Source organism: Lonchura striata, chromosome 4, assembly GCF_046129695.1.
Source record: "Lonchura striata isolate bLonStr1 chromosome 4, bLonStr1.mat, whole genome shotgun sequence".
Classification (NCBI taxonomy): Eukaryota; Metazoa; Chordata; class Aves; order Passeriformes; family Estrildidae; genus Lonchura; species Lonchura striata.
Genome location: NC_134606.1, coordinates 53,574,668 through 53,587,391, shown reverse-complemented (window position 1 = coordinate 53,587,391; position 12,724 = coordinate 53,574,668). Strand labels below are relative to the sequence as shown.

The following is a 12,724-nucleotide window of genomic DNA, read 5'->3' as shown; positions in this document are numbered from 1 at the left end:
AGCTGCCTGCCAGGGTCTAAAATGCTTCTGACCAAGGCCTGGAACCTCTAAAAATGTCTGAGAGATATTTTGAGTTCTCACATTGAGCTGCTGAGCTGCTGGGCCCTGCCCCCGCCCCGCTGTGCTCAGCGCCGGCGCTGGGAGCTGTGTAAGGGCCAGTCCCGTTCCCGGGGCAATGTGGGGGCTGGCTCTGATAAGCAGGGTGTTGGGGGCCTGTGGGAGGCCGGAAGGAATTGGAGGAGAGGCAGGGGGTGGGGGCAGGAAAGGATTGTGAAGGGGAGGGGGAGGGGGTTGGAGCATATGGCCGCAGCCATAATACTGCCGCGTGTGCTTCAGAGGCATTGCAAGGTGCTGTGGAGGGAATTCCTCGGTTTCGGAGAAATCCGGACTATATATCTCAGAAGAACCAGGTGTTAGGGGAGGATACAGGCTGGATGAAGGGGTATCAGGGCTGGGGTACTGAGGGGATGGATAGGTGGGGGGAAAGGGATTTTTCGGACTGTGATCCTGTGTCTGTATCCTCTTTTCTGCTTCTAAAATATTTTTTAGGGCTTGTAAAAATATCGGAATAAATCAAGAAGCTTTATGTTCACCATTTTCGACTTTTAAAGTTAATATCTGTCCAATTTGGTCCCATAAAGAAAGCTAATTCAGTTCTTGCACAGTAAAATTTGGTATTTCTGCTAGCAGCCAGCATACAAAACATAGGAGGGGCTTATCTGAAAACGATACATTGTTTAAAATATTGCTAAGGTGTTTTAGTGTGCTCTTTTGTTCCATAGATAGTTTTGCACCCATTATTTTAATCGTATCGCTGGTGTATTCTCCACCAGACTTTGTAACACAGCACGAAGTTTTTGAATTCCTGCCGTAGCACGGGATCCAAAGGAGGGGAGGGCGGGGGGATGGGCGCTAGTCCCACCGCTGCCGGAGCGGCTCCTGCCCTCGGACAGGGGGTTTTCCCCGCCGCTGTGCTGAGCTGCTGGCTCCCTCCCATCACTGCATCCCCTGGGAACGTGGGTCTCAGCCGCCGGTTCCACGCTGGCTTGTGCAGGGTTCCTGGCTTACCCTCGCAAGCAGCTTCCTGCAGCTACTATGGTAATAATCCTCCCTGCCAGATGCGATCCCCGGGGTGACGCGATCGGAGGACTTACCACGCCTTTGAACTGTAGGGGTCGTCTGTGAACTCGTCTGGGGTCCCTCTCCAGCCGGCCCACCTGGGGTACGCAGGCAGGGTCCCGACCTTTCCCTGTCACTCAAAGCCTTTAAAGGCAGCTAGAGTAATAGGGCAGTTGACTGTCCCAAAAAGCTACCGAGGTCCTATGAAATAGTACCTCCAGCTTCTTCGTGGGCTTATGGCAGCACACGTTGGGGGCCAACTGACGTTCCCCACCTCACACAGCCCCCTGAATATCCTAGGCTAGCCCAGAGATCCAAGGCTGTGAGGGGAGGAATATCAGGAGATGGTAAAGATTTCCAAAAGAGGCTCTTACCCCGAGATATGTTGGTTCAGCTCTCTTTATTCTGTGATGTCTTAGTGGAGAGCGGGGCAAAAGAGAACAAACAGGAAATGTCAGGGGTCTATATAGACTTTGGACAGGGTGGGCTTCCCTGGCTCTCTGCCAACCCCATTGGGGTAGGAAGGAGGGGTCCAGGATTATCTTGATCAGAGTCACAGGGTCCCGGGTACAGGGGGAATAGAGTGCCCATGAGCTCACTGTAACATTCATTATATTTTGATGAGTGTTTTGTGGTCAAGGGAAATGTACTTTCCCCTTTAGTGCATATCAATTTGATCAGCCTACTGTAAATCTCCCATGCTCTGTATCAGTGTGGGTATAATTTAGTCCATTTGCTGTATGGAAAGATCCTTCCCCCAGATTTCTGTGGTTTTAACTGTAAACAAAATATTTGGGGAGGCAGAGAGCCTCGCAGGGGAGTTTGCTGGGGGCAAATATATAATGGCTAACTGTTTAATTAGGACCAGTCCCTAGAAGTTTTCTAGGAGATAAAAGAAGTTGCATGCTCACCAATGTTGAGCAGCAGAGGTGCTAGGCAGGGTTACTTATAAAGCCAAGACATTTTGGCTTTGGGATTAGTCCTCAGCTCAGAGGTTATAAAAATCCCACAGCTCTTCTATCCTCATAAGAAGGGTGAGAATTGAAGCAATTCATGACCCACCCTTAAATATGAGACAGAAGCTACAGAAGAAAGAGTAGGGACTCAGCAGATGAGCTAACCAGTGCAAGGGAATTTGGCATCAGAGCAGTCATGTTATTCATGTTCTTGGAAGCTGGATGTGCTTGGTCTGACTGCTTTGTTCCAGTAACACAAGGAGCAACCTGGCTTTCAGCTCTGTAGGAACAATTCCATGTCTTTCTCTCTCAGGTCTACTCTTACAGGACAGCAATGCCACTTAGTGGCTTCATAAAATCTGTTTTCTCATTTAAAAATAGCTTGTATTAGAGAGCAAGGTGTTTGATTGAATAGCAGCTTTTTGCTGAATTCTGAGCATGGCTGCAGAGTAGGGATGAAACACCACCCAAAATTTTTGTCTTCATCTTTTCCAGATGTTGCACAAGCCATGACCTCCAGTGGGATGTTATATCCCTGCCTGAGTGCCCAGAGCTGGCAGCACAAAGCCCATGTGCCTGGGAGGCTTATGGGGAAGGCAAGACTTTGGGCACAAAAGCCTACCTTGCCTTAAGAAGGAGCTCCATCCTAACATTGGAATTGTAACAAATAAGCACAGTTCATCAGGAAAAGCCATTCTCAGGAGAGAAGAGGAGGCTGTATGGCTCTCACTGTCTACCAAGCATGTTCATTCCCACATTTGTCAAGGTGCTGTGCCATCTAGAGGAATTTGAAAGGCATTTTCCCGTGCCTCTCCAAAGAGCTGGTGCTGTGCTGGCTGGTACAGCTGTGCAGGGAGCCAAGCAGTGAGAGCTGGTCCTGGGCCAAAACCACTCCTGGCAGCCCCTGTGACGGGTGTTCCTGCCCCAGTGCAGCACCAAGGCACAGAGGGGATTTGTGTGAGTTTAAAATGCCTTTAAAATGTGTTGCTTTAACTGTTTGAATGTGTTTTCTTTACAGGTTCAATCTACATCCAAGTGTGATTTACAGAAACAAGGGCACATCTCTACCCAAATACCCAGGCTACTGCTGACAGAGACGCCTCTTACGAGATGAAACAAGGGCTTCACCCTTTTTTTCCTCTCCTTTGTTCATGAACAGCATCACAAAGGAAGCTGCTGTAAAATCCAGCTACCAGTGACCACAGGCAGAGATGTGCTTCATGGCTTTTGGTGTGAGGTAAATTCAGAGTACACTAATGCTAATTAACATGAAACAAGCTGCAGCCTGCAAATAGAGGCACAGGGTAAATAGTTGGTGAATGTTGCTATTGACTGAATATAGTTATTTAATATCTAAAAGTGTTAAAGTGATGAAAAATATTGCCTTCATTCCTTTCCTGCTCAACAACACCTCAGGTTTTCTTCACCCCCTGAACTGTCATCCTCACCTCTTTCCTGCTCCATGTGCCGTCCTGGATCACATTTGGTTCCTCTGACTGGGAGTCATCCATAGCTGATGGGGTGCCTATAGCTTTGCTTTGCATTACCAGAATAACCTTGTGCTCTCAGCCATGCACAATCCTTTTAGGCATCCTAATTCCTTATGTGATTCTGACCATCAAAGACATAAGCCATAGATCAGTAGAAAAACTGTCTGTCCAATTTGCTGTAAGAAAAATAAAGAAATTTCCCAGGTTCTCCTGGGTTCAAAATCATCAGATGAAAATTCTACAGCCCACTTCATTTTTGACTTGTTTTTAGTTTTGATGCCCTCTGCCCTTGGTTTTGTCTCCACCAGCCTGTGGGGCAGTGCTGTGAGGCTCCAGCAAAAGGGTTGCTTTTTCTGGCAGGAGGTGACTGTTAGCAAGTGACTGTCAGAGTAGGGTGTTTGTTGTCAGAACCATTATCCCACACTGCTTGTAGTCTAGCTACAAAAACTCTAAATCCAAACAAACAAAAAAGAGTGGCAACAGAAAAGCCTATTGTTACAAGAAGTATTCCATTAGCATCATATTCTGTGCTTTTAAAGTAGCATGCATGTGGGAGGCTGCTTTTTTACTCTGCTTTCTAAGCTTTGCTTTCACAGCAAATCTAGAGAGCTCTTCCATGTCGCACTTTAAAAAAGAAGATGATTTTTCATATCCAGAATCAATGTGCTTTCTCCTGATTATCCAGGAGGTGAGGTCAAAGTGTCACAGGCTTGCACTTGAGATGCTGACATCCCCACCTTGCCCATGTGCTCCAGATGCTGGGCCAAGATCCGTTTCTGGCTGTCATTAACTTGCTCAGTAGCTCTTAGAAGTCAGTTACTTCCTTCTGCCTTTTTATCTATGTCCTGAGCAATAGGGCATAGAGCATGAAGGAGAGAAATGAGCTTTCACTGTATTTTCTTTCCTTCTGGGATTTCTGTAATGTGCTCAGAATGAATGTTTTGTTTTGCCCCTTGTCCCTTGTCCTCACAACGTGCCTGGGTCCCCACCTCAGCCTCCTCAGGTTAAAAGAAATAATTATTTCAGGGAATAAGTGAAACACTGCTGAAGCAGCAAGGGTTTCACATTTTAGTTTGATCCTTTAGTATCTGAGACCTATAGAAAACAGAAGAGTATATTTTAAATTCTGAAGGATTAGATGAAGCAAGTACTCCAACCACTATAATTTCAGAACCAAAGGGCAGATGGTTTATACATATTCAGCTGAATTCTTACCTGAAAAAGATGATATATCTTCTCTGGACGTAGCTATTCCTGCCTTCCCCATGCCAAACCCAGTTGTGCTCATTCACTAGAATAGACTAGAAAAGCAGGTTCAGTCAGTGCCTGGTAAGAAATGGCACCACTGTCTTGAAAGTCAAATCAAGTAGACAAGGAAAGTTCATATATACATTTTTATGCATTATGTATTTATCAAAATTAGCCTGTGTTCTGTGAAAGATTATGTGGAAGTTTATGTGAATGTTGCAAAACAAGAAATTAAAATGTGCCTGAGTAACTGGGCAAATGTGTAGTATTATAAAGAAAGTAATAATGATAATGATGATAATAATAATCTAAAATAGAATGGTAAATGACAACACGTGTCAAGGGTCCCTGTTGGACCTGTGGAAGTTAATGCAGTGGGACCACAAGGTAGGAAGAATTTCTGGGCTGATTGGTGAATATAAAAAGGTTAAGGGATATAAAAGTTCATGCTTTGAGTCACACAGAAATTGTATGGTTTGAATCATCAGACAGACCTAATTGAGGGACACAGAGATGCTGCCCTACTTAGAGTACAGCTTTGAAAGCTGATCAAAGTCTGGCCAAAAAAATACTACATTTTTATGTAGGAAAACCAGGAAAATTCTTACAAAGTGCTATTAAACCAGGCCCTTTAGCACCTTGCAAGAGTATAAAATTGTCCAAACTGCTCTCAGAAAGGTCTTGCAGGTAAGCAATGAATGCTATGCTTGGTAGAGAATCACACAACACAGATGCAGATAAGAGCTGCAGAATGCTGAGTGTTGTACAAACATGCAAAGCATCACTCACCTTTAGGGCTTTCAGGACGGGCAAGCAGTGGTGGAGAAGTCATTATTCAACAGAATGCCAGTAAAGTCAGGAAGCATGACCAAGCTTCCCAAATCCCTATCTGTCACCTTACCCCTAACCTCCTTTGAATGCTATGAAAGAATTTTTACTGCTTTGTGAATTGTCTTATAGAAGAAAATCATAGTTAGGAATTCTCACAGCAACGACGTGAAAATTAAAGAACTAGACTGTCTCTTGAAAGAAATTTGGGCAACTGCACAATGTAAATTGCATGTACTGGTCTGAAATACCTGTTTTTATGCATTGATTTCTTAGAGGATTTCTGGATTGTTGTCTCTCTATTTCATTTGTCTGAGGGTCCTGTTGGAGAGCTGTCCATGAGCCAGAAGTGTGGTGGTGTCAATGCTATCCTGGGGTGCATTAGGAAAAGCATTGACACCAGGTCGAGGGAGGTGATCCTGCCCCTCTCCTCAACTCTAGTGAAGTTCAGCTGGAGTGCTGTGTCCAGTTCTGGGCTCCTCGGACAAGAGGCACATGGAGCTCCTGGAGTCCATGTGGAAGTTAACAAAGATGATTAGGGAGTGGAGGATAGGGAGGGCATCTTAATCAATACTTGTCAATAAGTATCTGAAGGGAGGGTGCCAAGAGGCCAAAGCCAGGCTCTGCTCAGTGGTGCCAAGCAATAGGACAAGAGGCAATGGGCAGAAAATGGAGCACAGGAAGTTCCACTTGAACATGAAGAAGAACTCCCTGTGAGGGTGACTGAGCAATGGGACAAGGTGACCAGAGAGGTTGCAAATTCTTTTACCCTGGTGACACAGCTGTCTGGACACAATCCTGAATTATGTGTTCTAAGGGGACCCTGCTTGAGCAGGAAGGTTGGATTAGATGATATCCAGTGGTCCCCTACAACCTTATCCATTCTACGATTCTAATTAAATATCTGAAAGCTGAAATCCTTCAGGAAGGCTTGGAATCTTCGAAAGATGTGATTTCCCCCTATTTCAGAGAGTGAAGACAAAAATTGTTGCTTCCTTAGTAACACAAAGTAATCAGCCCATATGATCAATCAAGCCTATAAATGATCTTGTAGTGGACCTGTGCTTTTTGGAAAATGTCCTCCAAGCCTAACATCCTGTAGTGCTGGTCACAGCCTGCCCTCAAAGCTAATCAGCATGTGTCTTAATGTAAAACAACTGAACAGCACTGCTCTTGCTAGTGGCACTTTCCTCCTAACACTGCAGGTGTCACTGTAAAATAGAAAATCTGCTTGTAACAGAATCTGTTCCGGTGACTTTGCAGGGGGATGTACACAGCTAGAGTTTATGGGAAAGTGTTTGTCCTCTGATGCTGGATTAGATGCTATGCTCTATTCTAACACTGTTGCTTGATCTGTTACTGGTGGTCATCATGGTTCTCACAGGAAGAACAAAGTGTTGATGTTATAAAGGCAAATTTCCTCCTCTCCTATGATATTTTCATTTGTGAGAGGAAGGCAGAGCATCCTTGGTCTGCAAAGCCAAAGTGTTGCTTCGTATAAACATAGGAGAGCAGTGAAAGTTCAGCAAGATGCAAAAAAAAAAAAATTGTTTATTGGGCATATGATTGTCCATTGAATTTTGTCTTTCAGAGATGCCAGAATAATTATTAGCAGAAGGAAGTTACAAATGCTTTAATTTGGATGGGTATATCCAGTCCACCAAGTGATTAGGATGACAACAATAATGAAGAAATCCACAACAGGCTCCTGTCTGTTATATGTGAGCAGTATTTTAACTTTGCTGTAGTACAGTTCCATAAAACAGGGAGATTATGTGCTATCACAAAGGTTCATTGTGAAGATAAATGTATTAAAGAATATGAATCACTTTGATATTTTGGGTGTGAAGGTCAGATCAGATGCCAAATGCGATTCACGTCTCATTAAGAAAAACTAGGTTTTGCCTGTTGTTTTACTGTTTTAACTCTCTGATGAAGAACCATGGTGTGAAAGCAAAAAAAGGAAAAAATCACCCTGATGCATTCCCATATTGCAAGCAAAATTATCCAATTTACCCAAAATTCTAAGATGTTTATAAAGGAAAAAAAAAAACCACTAAATAATGATTTTTTTTTCTTTTTTCATTAATTGCAAGCATTTATGCCATAGAAACATCCCTAAGGATATATTTCAGCAAAATGAATTGTGGTGCATTTAAAAAAAATATTTGACACCTCTTTTAAGAATTATGCAAGAATTTCCAGATAATGTGACCTTATCAAATGGCATAAAAGGCTGTTTTAATTGTGTGGCTATATTACAGAAATAAACTAGTATGCTAGCATTTATATATTAGTATTCATACATTTGAGTACATTAGGACATCTCAGCTCAGATATCCTGGAAAGAGAAAGAGCCTAGCTGTCTAGGAAAATGACATCAGCACCTATTTAAACACCTGTTAGCCAGGAAAGCCAGTGGGATGTTTGCCAGAACATCAACATCTCCACACTTTCTGTTTCTCAGGTTGGGCAGTGGTTATTCACAGTCCAATATTAACTTCTGCAACCTGAACTCTCCAGTAAAATCGTGTCCAGTGGAGTTCTGCCACTGAGCTAAAGAGCACTCAGACACTCTGCTAGGGGAGTAATTTCCCTTGGCAGCTGTGTGTGAGGGTGACAACAGCATGTGCGGGATCTGGAAAGAACAAGGCTGTGAACCTGCAGGAAAAGCACCGAAGTGCAGCCAAGCTGTGTTGCGCCAATATTTCAGGAAGCTGTCTCTGAGGGATAAAGGTTCTTACCTCTCTTGGTATTTTCTGTTGATTCTCTTCCTATAACCAGGAACATGGAAAATTGTTGCTGCTGTTTATCAACACTGCAAAGAAAATGTTTGATTCAGGCAGATTTTGACTTTTGGCTTGTCCTGGCTAGTATTTTAACAGTTCTGAGAAAACGAAAAATATACATCCTGATTTCATTATCATTGCTGTGCAGGGATTCCTTCCACTATTAGTATGGATACAGCATACCACGTCAAAGCTGTAGACATCTCATATAATCTTCTGTTTCCTTTACTCCTGCCCTGGAAATAAGGATAGATTATTTTAATTTATTTTATTTTTGATGGTGTGCTGTTCCTAGATACTACAGTAGAAATTTTTTGGTGACTTCCATTTACATTTAACTTATGATACTTACTTGTCATAAGTAGCAATTCTTATAAACCTGTGGAATGACATTCTTTTTTAGAGATTGCCTTTAAGTTTGGGGCTATTATTATTAGTAGTAGTAGTATTATATCACATTATTATTATTATTATCTAGGTTGACACATGAAGGCTAGATGGATATGTATTAAAACAATTTATTAGATTGTCCTTTTTTTTTTTTTTAACTTACAGCCTTAGAAGCCAGATATAAATTGTATGTATTAGCATGATGAATAAATGAATGTAAAACTAAATATGAAATATATGTATATATACTATGCAATTCCCTTCAGGTCACAAATATCGGAATTAATTATTTTCCCTGTATATTTCATCCTTCCAGGGTCCTGAAATGACAGCCTTGGTTCCTAGCCAGGGTTTTGGAGCAAGCAAATGAATTCCAGGAGTATAAGGTAAGTAGCTCTTTTGTATTCATGGATTACTTTTGATCCCTACAGTTCAACAAGAATTTATAGACCCTGCAATCCATTGCCAGAAAATTTCTATAGTCAGAGAGTTTATTGTCTATTCCCATCTCAACTCCTGTGAAAAATCAATGAAAGGAAGTTTTAAAATCCCAAAATTGTGCGTGACAGCTATACTTATGTGCCTACATTAGAATTATTTATTATTAGGATCAGATGGGTATGAAACCAAGAGAAAGAGAAAGGGAGGAAGAGAATAGGGTGGGGTTTTTAAGTGCTTTCAGGTGACTTAAATATTTGAATTTATTTTAAAATATTTAAATTCATTTAAATTTAATTAAGCTTGTGCTTCTCTTTCTGGTAGTCCCAGAGGGTACTCACCCAGTTGGAAAACCTGTGACTATTAAAAATGTCAGTATGTTGCAGCTCCTATTTTATCTAAGACAGCTGAGACTTTGGTACTGTGCTCTGTCATGAACACCTGCAATGCTGCAGAAAGAGGTGCAAAACTCAAGAATGTTTTCTTTGTCATTAGCTTTCAGGAAAACCCCTTCCTGGTCTCTGGAAAAACACCTTGGACTGTTTTGTATTCACAAACCTTCTTCATATGATTAAAATACAATTCCTTTCACTGCTCTTAAGAGGATGCCCCAAATGTGAATTCTCAATGTTCCTCTGCTGAACTGTGTACTTTGTTATCCTTTGTACAACAAAATGCTGATAACTCTGCCCTTGATCCTGCAAAACACTTAAATACATGCTCAAACTTACCTGCACATGTGCTTTGATGCACAGCAGCCAATGCTCAGCAGTTTTCAGGTCCCTTAGCTGGGAGGAATAGTTTTGAAATATTCTGTGAAAACTCCACAAACGAGAATTCCTTCAAGCAGACCGATGCAGAGGAAAATATTTCTGTTGGTTTTTCACTTCTTTTTTTCCTTGGGCAGGAAGGAAATGGAGTGGAAAAATAATAAAACACCTGATGCAGAAACAACATTTCTATTCCTTACTGACATAGCAAACTTAAGACACAGATTCAGTTAATAAAGTATCCTGCACTGTGATCTTCTCCTTCTGACTATATTCAGATTCATCCCATAGCTATATGAGAAGCAGGGAACTGTAAGAACTGTAAGAATATCATAAAAGGAGAATTCACACATACAATTTATCTTTGCCATCTTATCTAGGCCAAAAATATTGGTACCCTTTACAAGAGGACTGGATAATTGTTTTAGACATGCTCAGAAATGTGACTCTTTCCTCTGATTCTGGATAAGAAAATATGCAAACAAGCCTGATATAGACATTTATATGATGTACAGTGAAACTTGCAAGAATAAATATTAAGGAAGAAAATTATAAAATAGATTATGGAGATATATTGGTCAGACATTATTTAGGAATGCACCAATTTACTGCCTTAGAAAATGTATTTGAATAAGAGACATATTCTTTTCCATCTATTGTGTGCAGAAATAGATAATTTTGTCTAGTTTCATTATAGGAGGTGATTACTCTCACAGTCATATACATGGGCATGTACTAACAGAATTTCATATTAATCTTTGCTCCTCTTTTCTCCCAGGGTAGAATTATTGACTGTGAGATTTTCCTTTGATACTGTTTTTTTTTATTTTTATTTTATTTTAATGAAGTAGAGGTTGCCTTACTCATTTAATTAGTAAAGTACATATATTTATTTTACTTGTTTGGTGACCTTGTTTTAAAACTAACAAATGCAAGAAATTTTTTTTCACACCCAAGGTAGGCAGAGATGAGGTACTAATTTGAAGACCTTAATATTACACACAGTGGCAGACAGCATTTAGTATTAAGGGCTGTAGTTGCCCAAATCGATTATAATAATGTGCCTATTATCCAAATAGATATTTAAAACCCATTTATACTATATTAATAATATTTAATGACGCACTGTATCTACAAAATCAATTAGAAACTGTAGTACTGCCTAAAAGCCCAGTGTGAGTTGAGAAATCATCACTTCATTCTAGTGCTTGATGATCACATGCCTTCTAGAGGTTTGTAAGGTTTCTGCAGATTGTGGCTTTCACCAGTGAAATCCCAGTGCAATTAAGATTTTAAAGTGCAGAGCAGTGAGGTGCTCCACATCTGAATGTTTTATTTCCACCTGCTTAGTCTTTGGTGTCAAAACTGGCATGTATTCAAAAGGTTTCTGTGAAGGCAGTATGATGATCCTACTGCAACCCCTCAGCCTTTCAGCTACTGACTTGATAGTCTGGGATGCCAGAAGCTCAGCTGCATTCCCTTCCCTTCATGAGGCAGCTTCACTCTGTGGATTTCCCTATCTCCCCCTGTAGCAGAATGGCCTTAGCTCCTCTTGCTGTTGCATTTTGTATATGGTAATTGCACAGTCATCAGACAGAGAGACTCACCATGTTCATCACTTCCTCAGGCATTAGGCAGGACATTGGAATTACGTGGTGACAGCAAGTCAAAGTGCCAGGAATGAATCGTGCGTCTTAGCAACTCTGCCTCAACAAGGAATCCAAAGGCAAAGTATGTCCTTCTCATCCCATCAGTAGCCAGATGCCTGCAGAGTACTTCTTGCTTTCCCCAGCCAATTTAAAACAATAAATAGTGCTATTGATAATTTTGAGAAGTTGCCAAAAATCTTGGAGGCTTAGCACCTGAAGAATTGTATTAGACACCACTATCTGCATTTTCAGTAGTTCTCCTTAGAAAGTCTTAAGTTTTCATCTTCTACTGAACTGGCACAGCTTCACTTAGTTTTCCCGCTATTACAAGTTGCTGTTATAAAAAAAAAAAAAATCCAACTTATAATATGTGAGAACCCTGGCCTTGCTCTGGGGTCTCATATGGTGGTGAAATTCCTCCTCCAACCCGTGCTTCCAAAGAAAAACTCCACAGGCTTTAGCTGTTCGGTCTCAAGGCGGTTTATTGCTAGTTATCTAACAGATTATGTTCTTGGACTGCAGCTATTTGATCAACAGCCTGGGTAGAGGCACACACACACACTGACATCCTCTCTGTCTGCTGTCTTCTTCATCTCTCTCCCCGCCCAGGGCTGCTGCTATCTTTTATAAGATATATTACGTATTACATGTTTACAATTATTCCCCAATACCTACTACCTAGGTTGCCAAGTGTTTTTCTACTCTAAACCAATCTGTGAGTGCCAACATCACTAAGAACATGGAGGTAAGGAAAAAGAAGGAGGAAGAACAGGATTAGCCCACTTTCCTCCATCTTAGAACTTCTGACCCCCATGTACAAAGTGAAAACCCCCCTGTACAATACTAAAAAAATTTCCCCTCTACTTTGTAATTACTTTTACTATACTATCTAACCTTTTGTGACTGCTTGTTCCACCTCCAAAGATGGTAATTCATTCCATGGCTCAAACTCAAAATCACAGCTGTTTTTCAGCTGCCTGCCAGGTTCTAAAATGCTTCTGACCAAGGCCTGGAACCTCTAAAAATGTCTGAGAGACATTTTGAGTT

General features: G+C 41.4%; 1 long non-coding RNA gene across 1 annotated transcript; it reads left to right on the top strand.

Annotated features, from left to right (window-relative positions):
• The first annotated feature begins 294 nt into the window (after positions 1-294).
• On the top strand, positions 295-12,012 carry LOC110481586 (uncharacterized). The gene is made up of 4 exons (XR_002467273.3): positions 295-348; positions 3,094-3,312; positions 9,137-9,206; positions 11,656-12,012. It is a non-coding gene; the product is annotated as an uncharacterized LOC110481586 (long non-coding RNA).
• The last annotated feature ends 712 nt before the right edge of the window (positions 12,013-12,724 follow it).